The sequence below is a fragment of the Diceros bicornis genome, chromosome 23, assembly GCF_020826845.1.
Source record: "Diceros bicornis minor isolate mBicDic1 chromosome 23, mDicBic1.mat.cur, whole genome shotgun sequence".
Classification (NCBI taxonomy): Eukaryota; Metazoa; Chordata; class Mammalia; order Perissodactyla; family Rhinocerotidae; genus Diceros; species Diceros bicornis.
Genome location: NC_080762.1, coordinates 36,543,080 through 36,555,095, shown reverse-complemented (window position 1 = coordinate 36,555,095; position 12,016 = coordinate 36,543,080). Strand labels below are relative to the sequence as shown.

The 12,016-nt window shown below is 37.7% G+C and overlaps 1 protein-coding gene and 1 non-coding gene across 6 annotated transcripts in view; one reads left to right on the top strand and one right to left on the bottom strand.

The window, feature by feature from the left end:
• The window catches only part of KLHL32 (kelch like family member 32), a 192,740-nt gene that overhangs the window by 147,823 nt on the left and 32,901 nt on the right, over window positions 1–12,016 (top strand). The gene's annotated exons all lie outside the window — the stretch shown is intronic.
• On the bottom strand, window positions 8,497–8,587 carry LOC131420695 (U5 spliceosomal RNA). The gene has a single exon (XR_009223618.1). It is a non-coding gene; the product is annotated as a U5 spliceosomal RNA (small nuclear RNA).

The following is a 12,016-nucleotide window of genomic DNA, read 5'->3' as shown; positions in this document are numbered from 1 at the left end:
CAGCCCTTACCCAGGTCGGCCTGCTTTTCATCTTCATGCTCTATGAACCAGCTAGGAAATCCTGTTTGAACTCCCACGTGTTGTCAGTATCCCAGAGCCACTCCTTCTGGCAGAAGGAAGTTGTGCCTTAAAAAGCCAGTAGCACTCTGGGAGAAGAACTGATCCCTCAGGAGATGGTGGAGTGGGTGTCATGGATAAAGCTTGCTGGAGGTGTCTGTGTGTGCACAAGAAGTGAAGTGACTGCTGAAGAATATGGGCCCTTGAGAAAGTGGCAGGAGAGCAAGGATGGGTTTGGAAAATACTGGTTTGAACCGTTTGCCAGGTATCTTCTTTTGAGAATTGTCTCCTAAAAAATAATCAAAATGAAAACATTGAGATGCTACAGAAAGTCGTATGACAAATGTAGCAATATCCTGCTAGAAGTGTATTTACGTGTAGGTAGAACTATGGAAATTTTGTACATTGTGTGTACATTCATGGTGAGCAATTAACCCTTAAAATGAAGTCTAGCTCTGAGGGAACAAATTTTGCTAAATGTTGCATGGAAAGTTCCAGACTGTTTTTAATAACTCTTCTTTTTACTTTGCTAATTATATACCCCCAGCTCATCATTCCAACACACAACTAACAAATAAAATGGCCTCTGTTTTATGTAAAAATTTTGAGTAGAGAGGTTAAAAATAACTCTGAATCCTGAGCCAGTAGCCACCCTGTCCCTCTCTCTTCCACACATGTAGGTGGGGTTTACATCATACATACACTTGCAGGTAGACACGCACACACAGACACTCAGATTAGATGCATATTAATCTTTGCAGCTAAAAGACTTTCCTCTGTTATGCGGTACTGACCTGAATCATAATACTCTCATGCTTGGCTGGTTGATCTCAAGATTAAAGAAGAAAATAGAAGTTAGAGGCTTATTTTTGTGACTCCAAGTGTGTATTCCATTCATCATTAAGGATGTTAACGTCTATAGTTTGTTAACAATAGCTTAGCTGCTGTATGAATGCAACTTTACATTGCTTCAGTTTTCTCCAAGTCCCTTTTATGCCAAATTTAGCCTGGCCTATCACAAAATTTTTTATTTCTTTTCCCCAATTATTTATTTTTTTTTTAAAGATTTTATTTATTTATTTTTCCCCCCAAAGCCCCAGTAGATAGTTGTATGTCATAGCTGCACATCCTTGTAGTTGCTGTATGTGGGACGCGGCCTCAGCATGGCCGGAGAAGCGGTGCGTCGGTGCGCACCCGGGATCCGAACCCGGGTCGCCAGCAGTGGAGCGCGCTCACTTAACCGCTAAGCCACGGGGCTGGCCCCCCAATTATTCTTTTAATAATCAACATTGGGGTTGGTGAGTTCTGGTCTGTTTCCTTCCCTTATGGGTCCCAATGTAGCTTCATATTCTTAACCAAAAACAACCCCTATTTGATCCATGCCCTCTGATGGTTGAGCTCTTTTGAGCTCTTGATGTGTTCAAGAACAGAAAGGATTTGGGGCAGAGGAACTCGCACTGAAGTAAACAGAGCTGTGGGGTTGAGAGAAAACGTTTGCAGGGTATTTCTGCCCTCGGTTTTATCTTATCATTCAGAATGCCAGTGGAATAAATGGGTCTGTTAATCAAACAGCACTGAGAGGTTAGGTCATTGGAAGCCTTTTTAGTCATTTTGTGCTTTTGAAGAGTGAATTTGTTAGAATTATGCTGAATACCCACTTAAAGCCTCAGCTGATAACCCTACCTGTGTTTTATAACTCTGCACTGTCAGAACTCATAATAAGTCAAACATTCTTTCAGTGGTGCTCATAGGGAGGAAAAAAAAAACCCCACAAATTTAAGAGTAATTTCAGATTGTAAATGAAAAGGAGAGGCACGACTGTTCATTTGCACCAATCATGCCTGCCTTTCATCTGCTCTGATTAGGCCTGGTGCGGTTTCATCAGATCCCTCCATCACCGAGCTGTCACTCCAGCCGTCTGTTGATTGAAAACAATCAAGGCTCTGATGGCACAATTATTCTGACCCTTTAACTAGAGGCTGCTGTGATAATGAAAGGTTGATTATGATAGTTTGTGCCTCTTTCAGTTTGCCAAGAAGGTTAATTTGGGCATCAGACGGATGTTTAATGGGCGCTTGCTGGCTACACTGAGGTAAATGAGAACGTGCAGTCTTGGATATTGCACGGATATAGTTTGGCTGTCAATCATTGTCATTTGGAGTTTGTGCCTCACACTCTGGAAATCACATTTTATTTTTTCCTTGGGATTTAATTTATTCTGTGCCCTGAGGAAGTTCTTTCACTCGGTGACCTTCACAGCAGCTTTCTCTGCCTTTTTTTTTTTCTTTTTTCAAATGGAGCTCAAAGGCACAACACATCTAGATGAGCATTTTTCTTTCATTTTCACTTAAAAATGGAAACTTTAAAAATCCATCCTTATCACTGTCTTCCAATAGAGCAAACGTTTCCATTCCAATTGTGCAGTGGGTAAGTATAAATGACACGGATACTTCGGCCAGTTTGCTAATGCAGCAGCCCCCACCGTTGTTCTGCAGTGTTTCTTACTAACCAGCAAATGTAGTAAATTCAAATGGGCACATAAATGGAATTGAAGGTTCCATTCTCCTTAAATTTCTCTCACTAGCGTGTCTCACAACAGTGTGTTGAATTCCTGTTTCCAAGTGCAGCATCTGACTCCTTTTCCCTCCTTCTTGGGAAGCCTGGAGGAGGAGTCGAGGCAAGGAGACAGATATTTGTCTGTAGAAGTACGAAGGTTATTAAAAGTTGCAAATTTCAATTTGTATATGTCCAGCACCTAATCTTGTTGCTATTTGAAGCATAGGGTAAAAAAGATGCAGGCACCTAATAATGCTGGCGTTTGTGATGGGTAGCTCATTACAATCTTCTTTTATGCATACCTTTTAAAAAGAAAAATAGCAGGAAAGAAAAAATAAAGGAAAAACTTTATTTCTGTCTCCAGGCTGTGCATAGTGGTCTCATAGGTTAGACACCTGAGAGCTAGAATCATTGTGCTGCTTTTTTCATTTGTGTTGTCTTCATTTTCTTTTTCCCCCAGTGAACATTCAGCAGCATACTTCTACCTAGCCTTGCATATTTTTTCTCATGTTGTCAATTGTAAAACAATTAAGTCTATAGATATTAAAGTGACAGCATCGTGATGATTATAATTTTAATTCGTGTTTTATTTTCACATTATTTCTTTAAAAAAAAAACTATTTGTTTTTGAATGGTAAAGAGAGTCATTAAGTGATAATTCAGTCTTACCTGAACAAGCTCCAAAAATGAAGTAAGTCATTGAATCCAGCTACTGTTTTAATGTGGCCCTTATTTAAGCATGTTTATTTTAAAAGAAATGAGAATAGGATTGTGCATATATACATGGTCTCACCAGATCCTTCACCACACAGCACCGTGAATGATTATTTTTGTTTAGCTCTATGGATAGCGTGCATAAAAGAGCCCTCAGGGATGCTCAGTAAAATTATTGATTAGTTATGTCTAGTTTTGTTTAAGTAATAGGTTATAAAAAGGTAATTGGGAGAGAAATGTGTCAGTCAAATCAATCAATAGTTTTTTGGTATTTAGAAAGTTGTGTGAGGTTAAATTTTAATATTAACTTGTATCTGTGGCAGAGAGTGATTTTATTCTATAGATTCACTATGTTTGCAAAGTAATGGGACTCAAGCAAAGATTGTTTCTTCTTAAAGGAAGTATAGCTCATTATTTCTAATTGTTTTTGGTCTAACCTGACTGGGTTCCTACCTTCCTCCAGTCTACTGTACCCTTTATATCTAGCTATGGAAAAACTTAACGTCCAAAATAAAGGACTTTTCCTATGTCCTCTTAAGCCCTCCACCACACACCCACCACTGTGCGCTCACACTGCCTCAATTCATAGATACTGTATCCCCTAAGCAGTGACCACCCCCTCAGAAGGTCCCGCAGAGTATCACATACTTCATCTCCTGGCCTGCACTGGCATTTCTTCTGCTCCCAGGGCTGGACCTGGACCGAGTTTCTCTTTCCTCTTTAATCCTTCTATCACCACCTTCAAAGTTCCCCTTGCTCTTCAAACACAGTGTTCCTCCTAACCTTATAAAGATGTCTCAGATCTGATTTCTCCAGATTGCGGTCTCGTAATTCCCATTTTCTCTCATTCAGCAAACACTTACGGATTTCCTCCTGGGTGCCAGGCACTGGGGCTGAAATATGACCTTTCTTTCAGTATAGCCTTTGGAATGACTACTGCCTTTTACTCATTGCTCCATCCATGCAGTCCCCTCTACCCTCATGAGTCTTCTGAGATTGTCAAGCCAGTGGTTCTCCTGCTCTGGGGCCTGTCTTTTCTACATATCCATCTTCCTTACATGACTATGATAGATTGACTCTCTAAGCCGCTTCCCCCACCCAAAAAAATGTATAATAATTGTGCTGAAGAATATATCTTCTTTGAGAAAAATATTGCTTGTGTATCATACTCAAAGGTGCTGCAAGGTGCAAATAGATGATTCATTCTTATCCAGTTATTTATACTGTGATGAAATGAAGTTAGAGAATGCAGTGTGAAATATTGTATTTAAACATCAGTAGCCAGGCTGAAATTCACATAGTGAAGGTGGCCGGTGGTTGGCATTGCATTTATGTGTCTTCTCTGCACCTTGCCAACAGCGCAGGCCCTGGCTCCCCAGCCCCAGCCCACCAGCTCCATCCCCTTGGTAGTAGGGTCTGGTGCCTGACAATGTTCATTCATGTGCTTCAGTTAGTGGATTCCACGCTCTGATCACTGTACTCCGTAGCTCTAAATTAATGTTTAAAGTGACCTTTGAGGGCCGGCCCGTGGCTTAGCGGTTAAGCGCGTGTGCTCCACTGCTGGCGGCCCGGGTTCAGATCCCGGGCGCGCACCGACGCACCGCTTGTCTGGCCATGCTGAGGCCGTGTCCCACATACAGCAACTAGAAGGATGTGCAGCTATGACATACAACTATCTACTGGGGCTTTGGGGGAAAAAATAAATAAATAAAAAATAAATAAAGTGACCTTTGAGGATTTTTTTCTTTTTATTTGGAGGCTGCCAACGTTAAACCCTTAAACACAGCTTAGATACTGCCTGGACATCTAAATTCGTCATAGTACCACTTGTTTGAGGAATTTGACTATCTCTGTATCAGTGACCTGGGACAGCTGCCTGAGCCTGTGGGGTCCTTTTGGTCATTAAAGGTTTAATTTCAGGTGGGGAGTATGTAGTGCCAATGAACCTGCTGTTGGTTCATTATTATTGAATGAGTTCATAAAGAAATATTCAAAGGCTTAGTGCTCTCAGGATGCTCCAGGGCATGTTTACAAATTAAATAGCTTTTTTTTAACCGTAAAATTTATAATGTACCAGTAATATTTAAAACACCCATGAGGGAAATGACAACATAAAAAGATGGCTTTTTTGTATGTCTGAAAATCTGCCTACATAGACTGAAACTTCCAAATTTGCATGATTTTTCTTCCCCTAATTCCATATTCCATGAGTATGTTTAGGTACACGTTAAGACACAAGCTCAAGAGTAAACCTTGAGTTTTATGGTATTAATAGAGCTTGGAAGTCAATGGCAAATAAGAATGTGTATATGTGTACTGATTAGAATCTTCTTTCTCACCAAGTAAGTTCCTGGCACATAGTGGACACTCAATAGGACGTTGAGGAATGGATGGATGAAAAAACTAAAAAGATTCCTGGTTGTGTCTTTTGCCCTGGAACAACAAAACAAGAAGAAAAGTAATCAACTCAGATGATCAATCAATATTTTAATTTTCTCAAGCCAAATAGCTTAGTTTATGTATATTTTTCCTTGCCAGTGAGTTAACCGAGTTGAGATTTGAGGGGACTCATGGACGTGAATTCACGTATTTTTAATGAGAGACTCAAGCCAAGTAAAGGAAGTGAATGTACACTGAGTGTTATGCAGAGACAACTAGGTTTATGTCTATATCTCTCATTCATTCATTCATTCATTTATTCATGCTTCTCTGACTTGGGATTTAACAAAGCCATAGACCTTAAATTACTGGGTTAGAATTACTGAGTTTATTTATTTGAAAAGGCTCATCATAAGAGCTAGTTCATAATCTGCAACAGATTATATGCCATGCTTTTATTATCACTTTACACCATGTGAAGTATTTAATACTGTGTAGGAAGTTTCTTATCAACTACAGCAATCTCAAAATGTTTGTCAATGTTGCACAATATTGTGTTATATAAGAATAGTCTGAATCTGCTGGCTTTATCATGAATTCAAAAGGATAATTGAATTGAGGATTAGCTCTGTCTCTTGGTGGCACATTGCCATTGTATTAATTCTCTGTATTGTCTAAATGTCATAGTTTACCAAGCACCTTCACATGTTATCTCATTCAGTCCTTTGTAGACCCCTATGACGTAACTAATATCGTCCTTGTTTTACAGATGATGAAACTGAGCCTCAGTATGTTGCTGTTTTTCATAAATGCTGAAATACATTCAGTTGCAGAAACAGGTCTTTTGATATCAAGTCCTGCCTCCTTTTCGTTGTGTCACATTCGCCTCTATGGGCATGTACCAATTAGTGGTAGAAAAAAGCATCAGGATTTCCCTGGCCATTTCAGCTGACTTCACCCTGATGATGCATCCTCATTGCCTGCAGTAGCTGAGAAATAAAGTGAAATGGTGTGACCCATATAGGGTCACTCTAGTCCCTGTTGCCAATGGGTTACAGCAGGGTTTTCTTCTATTGACCAAGTTGATTATCTTTCCTTTTCCGATGTTGTTCTAACAGTGTAATCTTAATATCTCACTGACCACATGCACAGTCCCTTTTACATCTAGAAGGACATCATGTATAGAAATATGCAGACACTAACGTTTTACTTAGAAGTTGCATATCATCGGTCCAGCATCGAGTAATACTCTGATGCCATCAATGATTAGATGGATGAGTATTATCTTTTGGCTGAGAGACAGTTATTAGACCATTGGACGGCAAGTATAGGAAATTATTTCTAATTGTTCCTGTATTTTGCTCAAGTATTTGGAGACCAAGAAGGGGTTCCATTTTCCCTGCAGCATCATTGGCATAGGTGATGTTGGTTGTCTTTATTGTCCTGTAGGACATTCTTCCCATCTAAAAAGCTTTGTATATACTAGATATAGGGATAGTATATTTAAAGACAGTCTTGAGGTAAAAATTCATGTGAATAGTTTACTAAATATTTGCATTTCTATGTAAAATCTCATTCTGGGATTCTAAATAAATAGTGCCTTGAAGCAGTTGCCTTACAAATTTGAAATGCCTGTTTTTTTGGCTGAGATTATTTTATTTTTACAAGATATGGTATCTATTAAGTGGGATAATACGATCTGAGCCAAGTTGTTCTCAAGGAGAAAAAGACTATGATGTAACCCGATTCTCTGCATGTGGGCCTGTGTGCACCTGCACTGTGACGTGCACAAACACATACTTATATTTCTGGTGAGTACCAAATTATAGGCAAAACATATCATTTTGTTTTTCTGAGAAGAGATTTATAAAAACTATCTGTGCTATAGAAATCTGTGGTTTGCATACTAGACACCATGATTAATTTTGGTTGCCGCTCCCACATATCGGAATTTTGGAGGATTCTACTTTAAAATGTTACTTTTTGGTGGATCCATAGGTGACATATATACTAGAGGTAAAAGAGACTCTCTCATCAAGTCACTCATTTTATAGATGAGAAGCTAAATGACTGGTCCAATGTCAGCTGTGTAGTGATGCTGCTCTTTGTATTGACTTTTCCAAGATCTGCTCAAATGGGTGGCTAGTCCTCGCAGGTGGAAAGGACATGGCAGTATACTGATGTCATCTCTTTTCCTCTCTTTATTTTCTCTTCTTCTTGGTATATAATTTACCTTTTAAAGAATCCTCTTGTGTTATAAGACTGAACCAAAGGACAACTGAGGTCACTTTTTATTTGCCTCCTAAATCCCTGGCACTTCAGTGTGGTAGGTCTCGGGGGAGTGTTCACTGTGTTTCCTCAGTCCTGTGAGTTGATCCCTTTCTATGGAAAAGAGACACCCTTGGTCTCAGGGCTCTTGCTCTAGGTGCTCTGCAGTACGTATTTTAAAAATATGTATGAAGATGATTATTAGGCAAAATTTTTTGGTTCTTTCAATTTTATTTTTCAAAATAATTTCAAACTTAAAGAAAAGTTGTAAGAATAAAAATACTATAAAGAACACTCGTGATTTGCCAGTTTCTTAAACAAATTACCTCATTTGCTTTATCATATGTTCTCTATCTCTAGATATATATCTCTCTCTATATAAAAATATATAGAGAGAGATATATATAAAAATATATAGAGAGAGATATATATAGTAGGAGAATAGATATATATCTAGAAAGAGAGCTTTTTTTCCTCAGCCATTTGAGAGTAAGTTTTATACATCATGGTTTTTTTTTTAAACTTCTAAAAAAAACCTCATAACAGTTCCTCTCCATGGAAATCTTTAATAAAAGACAAAAGATTTATATGATCTAAAGAGAAACTAGGGTATTATCAGGCACAAATTTTATGCTAAAGGTGAAAATAAGAGCATTTGCCAATCTCCCAACTTTATAAAGTTTTAAATGAACAATGAAAGAATATGTGTTATTATCATATCTGCTAAGCTGAATATTCTTTTTAAGGTCTGTCAGGTCTTTTTTATGACAGTATATGAACCTGGAGCCTCATCAGATTTGATGCTATTGAAATATATTTCTTAGAGGAAAAAATAACCTGTGTGTCTTATGTAAGTCTGTAGTCAACTATAATGGTTAATGTACAACCTCCCTTGAAAAATCTGTTTTACAAGCAAAATGTTGACACAGTTTTAATTATAGCACTCAAGTGAGCACTGTTATAATTTTTAATATTCCTCCCTGGTAACATTTACCTTGTTCTGGTAAAGATAAATGCTCTGATCTTGTGTCCCTAGTTTCTGGTGCTTTTGGATTTTATAGGAACATTGTCTTTTTGAATAGAAATTTTTCATTTGGTCTCAAAGAAGAGAATATGGCTACAAAATTTGGTGCATTTATTTATTAATATGAACTTTCCTCTCTATGGCAGTCATTATTCTGGTTTAATATGTCACTATTTGAGCCTTCCATGAGTCACAAAGAGATAAGCTTCCATGTAGTTTAACATGGCAAGTCTCAACACCTGCTCACTTGCACTAGGGAAACTTTCCACATTTATCATCTAAAGAAACTGTATTCAATATTAAAAGGATATCTTGCTAAAGTTTTATGTTTATTTGAATTTAAGGCATTATAAAATAATATATAAAATAGTGTACTTCAATGTAATATATGATAGTCAATGCAACTTCCCTTTGGGGACATGGATTAGAAGAGAGAGAGCATGCTTGATACTCTGTTTAGAAAAGGAAAACTCTGTCCGTGCATTGTCGCTTATTCTATTAAAACATGCTTCCATGGCTCCCCACTCCTTGTTGCCCAAGCGTTCTTTAACATAGCCTGGCTCTTTGGTGGAGGTTCAGCAATGTCAGTTCATTGTTGATTTGCTCTGTGCCCTTCCCTTGTCCCTCTCTGAATTTGCAGAAATGTGGAATTTATGCTGCCTTTCGGGCACTGAGGGGAGACTGGTGCCCTCGCTTATCTCAGTGGGATGACAGGACAGGCAAGGATATAGACACTTGGGCCTTCACAGCGTGGGCTCCTGCAAAAGGGAGGGCTCAGTTTGCCCCTTCAGCAAAGCTGTCTGCAACCGTGTTTTAAGTAGGAGAATAATTATAGCTTCCCCTTGCCAAGGGGGCAGAACAAGGCTGTGGGCAAAAATACTGCTCCTTGCTTACTCAGCTCTGGCTGATGAGTTCTGTGATAAGAATATGCTTTTCAGTGAAAAAGGAAATAACTTGTGAATCAAGACAAAAAAATAGTAGTTTCTTTTAGACAATGTTGTAAGGGCTTTATCTTTTGTTAGTGTTGGTTAAAAAGATTTGATCTCTCATCTGATGAGAGCTGCTTTTGTAAAGGGTGTTTATATATATATATTTTCAAGATATAAAGGTACTTTTATGGAAGAGTGCATTGATGTGTATTCTTGGATTTGGAGTGACTTCATAATTCATATATTTTCCAGGAAATCTATGAGTGTAGGGTTTCTGTTGTTTTTGTATTCCATTGCAGTCACATTGAGTAGCACACATACATATGGACATATATAAGCAGAGTTAGATTTCGAAACAGCCACTTCCTTTAAAGGATCAGGAATTTTAGATTTCAGAAATTCAGCTTCTGTCTGGGTGTATTTGAGCATAAACAGTAAAGGGATTGGGATCACAACTTGAGGACTTTTAGTGATAGGAATGTAGCATTTGTTCATATAATAGATATATTTCCGAAATAAATATGAGTAAATTATATATTTTAATTGAACTAGAGAAACATTTGTAGAATTTAGGATTATATATGCTCTTATATTTAGGGTGTAAATATACTCCATAGACTAACTATCAGTGAAGATACACTGAGAAAACTAGAAGGAAGGCATTAGCTTTTCCATATATTTTTGAGCCAGGTTTAGTTAACAAGGAATAACTGAAAATTAAAATATACATTCCTATAAAAAGTGAAATAATAAATCAAGACTCAAAGGATGCCCCTTTCCCTAAATACTTGTTCTTCTTTACAAACTTTTAAATTGGTACCATTAAATACACTCTTTTTATGTAGAAGTAATCCATAAATGAGACTCACTGAAAAATATTGTTAACCTATCTTGAAGCAAAGCATCCTTTTTGAAAAAATAGACTTTATTTTTCTAAATTAGAAAATATGGAAGTTATATTTGGACTTGAGTACATTTGCCTGGATTCTACCTTAAAATAATTATTGATAGAAAAATAGTAATGATGTGATATAATAGAATATTATATTTGTATAATTATTTGTATAATTAAATATTTGCATAATTAAAAACTGGGGTTCTAGTTCCAGTTTTTCCACTGCTGACTTGGAGTCAGCTGTATGACTTGGAGTAAGTCAGATAACTTGTCTGGATTTGATTTCTGTTTGTAAGATTGAGAAGCTTGAACCAAATGTACTTTAAAGTTTCTTCTTGCCCTAATATTTTATTGTTTATTTGAGGGCTTAAAATACTGTGATGTTCATTGCATTGCCAAGAATCCCAAATAGAGGTGGCCAGTACCAGTCATGTGTGGGAGTAAGACAAGGGCCTTCTATAAGTAAGTCCAGTACACTACCGCATGCTGCTATGTGGAGTTTTGAGAGCTTATAAGGGCTTTATAGGAACGTTACAAAGATGAAATAATAAAATAGGAAACTGAAGCCTGTGATAGATAGACAAATAAATATATAAAGGAATCGATATTGTTTGTTCCAGAGAAATATGGGAAATAAGCCTAAGAATACAGTCATGCACCGTATAATGACGTTTCGGTCAAAGACAGGCTGCATATACGGCGGTGGTCCCATAAAATTAGTACCATATAGCTTAGGTGTGTAGTAGGCTATACCATCTAGGTTTGTGTAAGTACACTCTATGATGTTTACACAATGACGAAATTGCCTAAACGACACGTTTTTCAGAACATATTCCCATCATTATGTGATGCCTGACTGTAGTTGTAAAGAGTTTTCCATTTATGCAACAAGTATTAGTAGCCTAGTATGTGCCAGACACAGTTATTATCAAGGATCTGAGGATGAGATGAGTTGACATTGGAATAAGCTGTAGCAAATGCTCTTTTTAGGACGGAACAATTCTCCATCAGGGTAAGATAAACTAGATTGGGTCAGGCAGGGGATTTCCTGTAGTCTTTGGAGATGACAATCCCTGTGTTTCAGATGGTTTAGGAAATGTCTCACCTAATGACCATGTTTTCTAAGTACACTTTGTTGTGTTCTCCCAAACTGAATCCTTGATTTCTTTTCTACTCTTGCTGGCTTTGTCACCA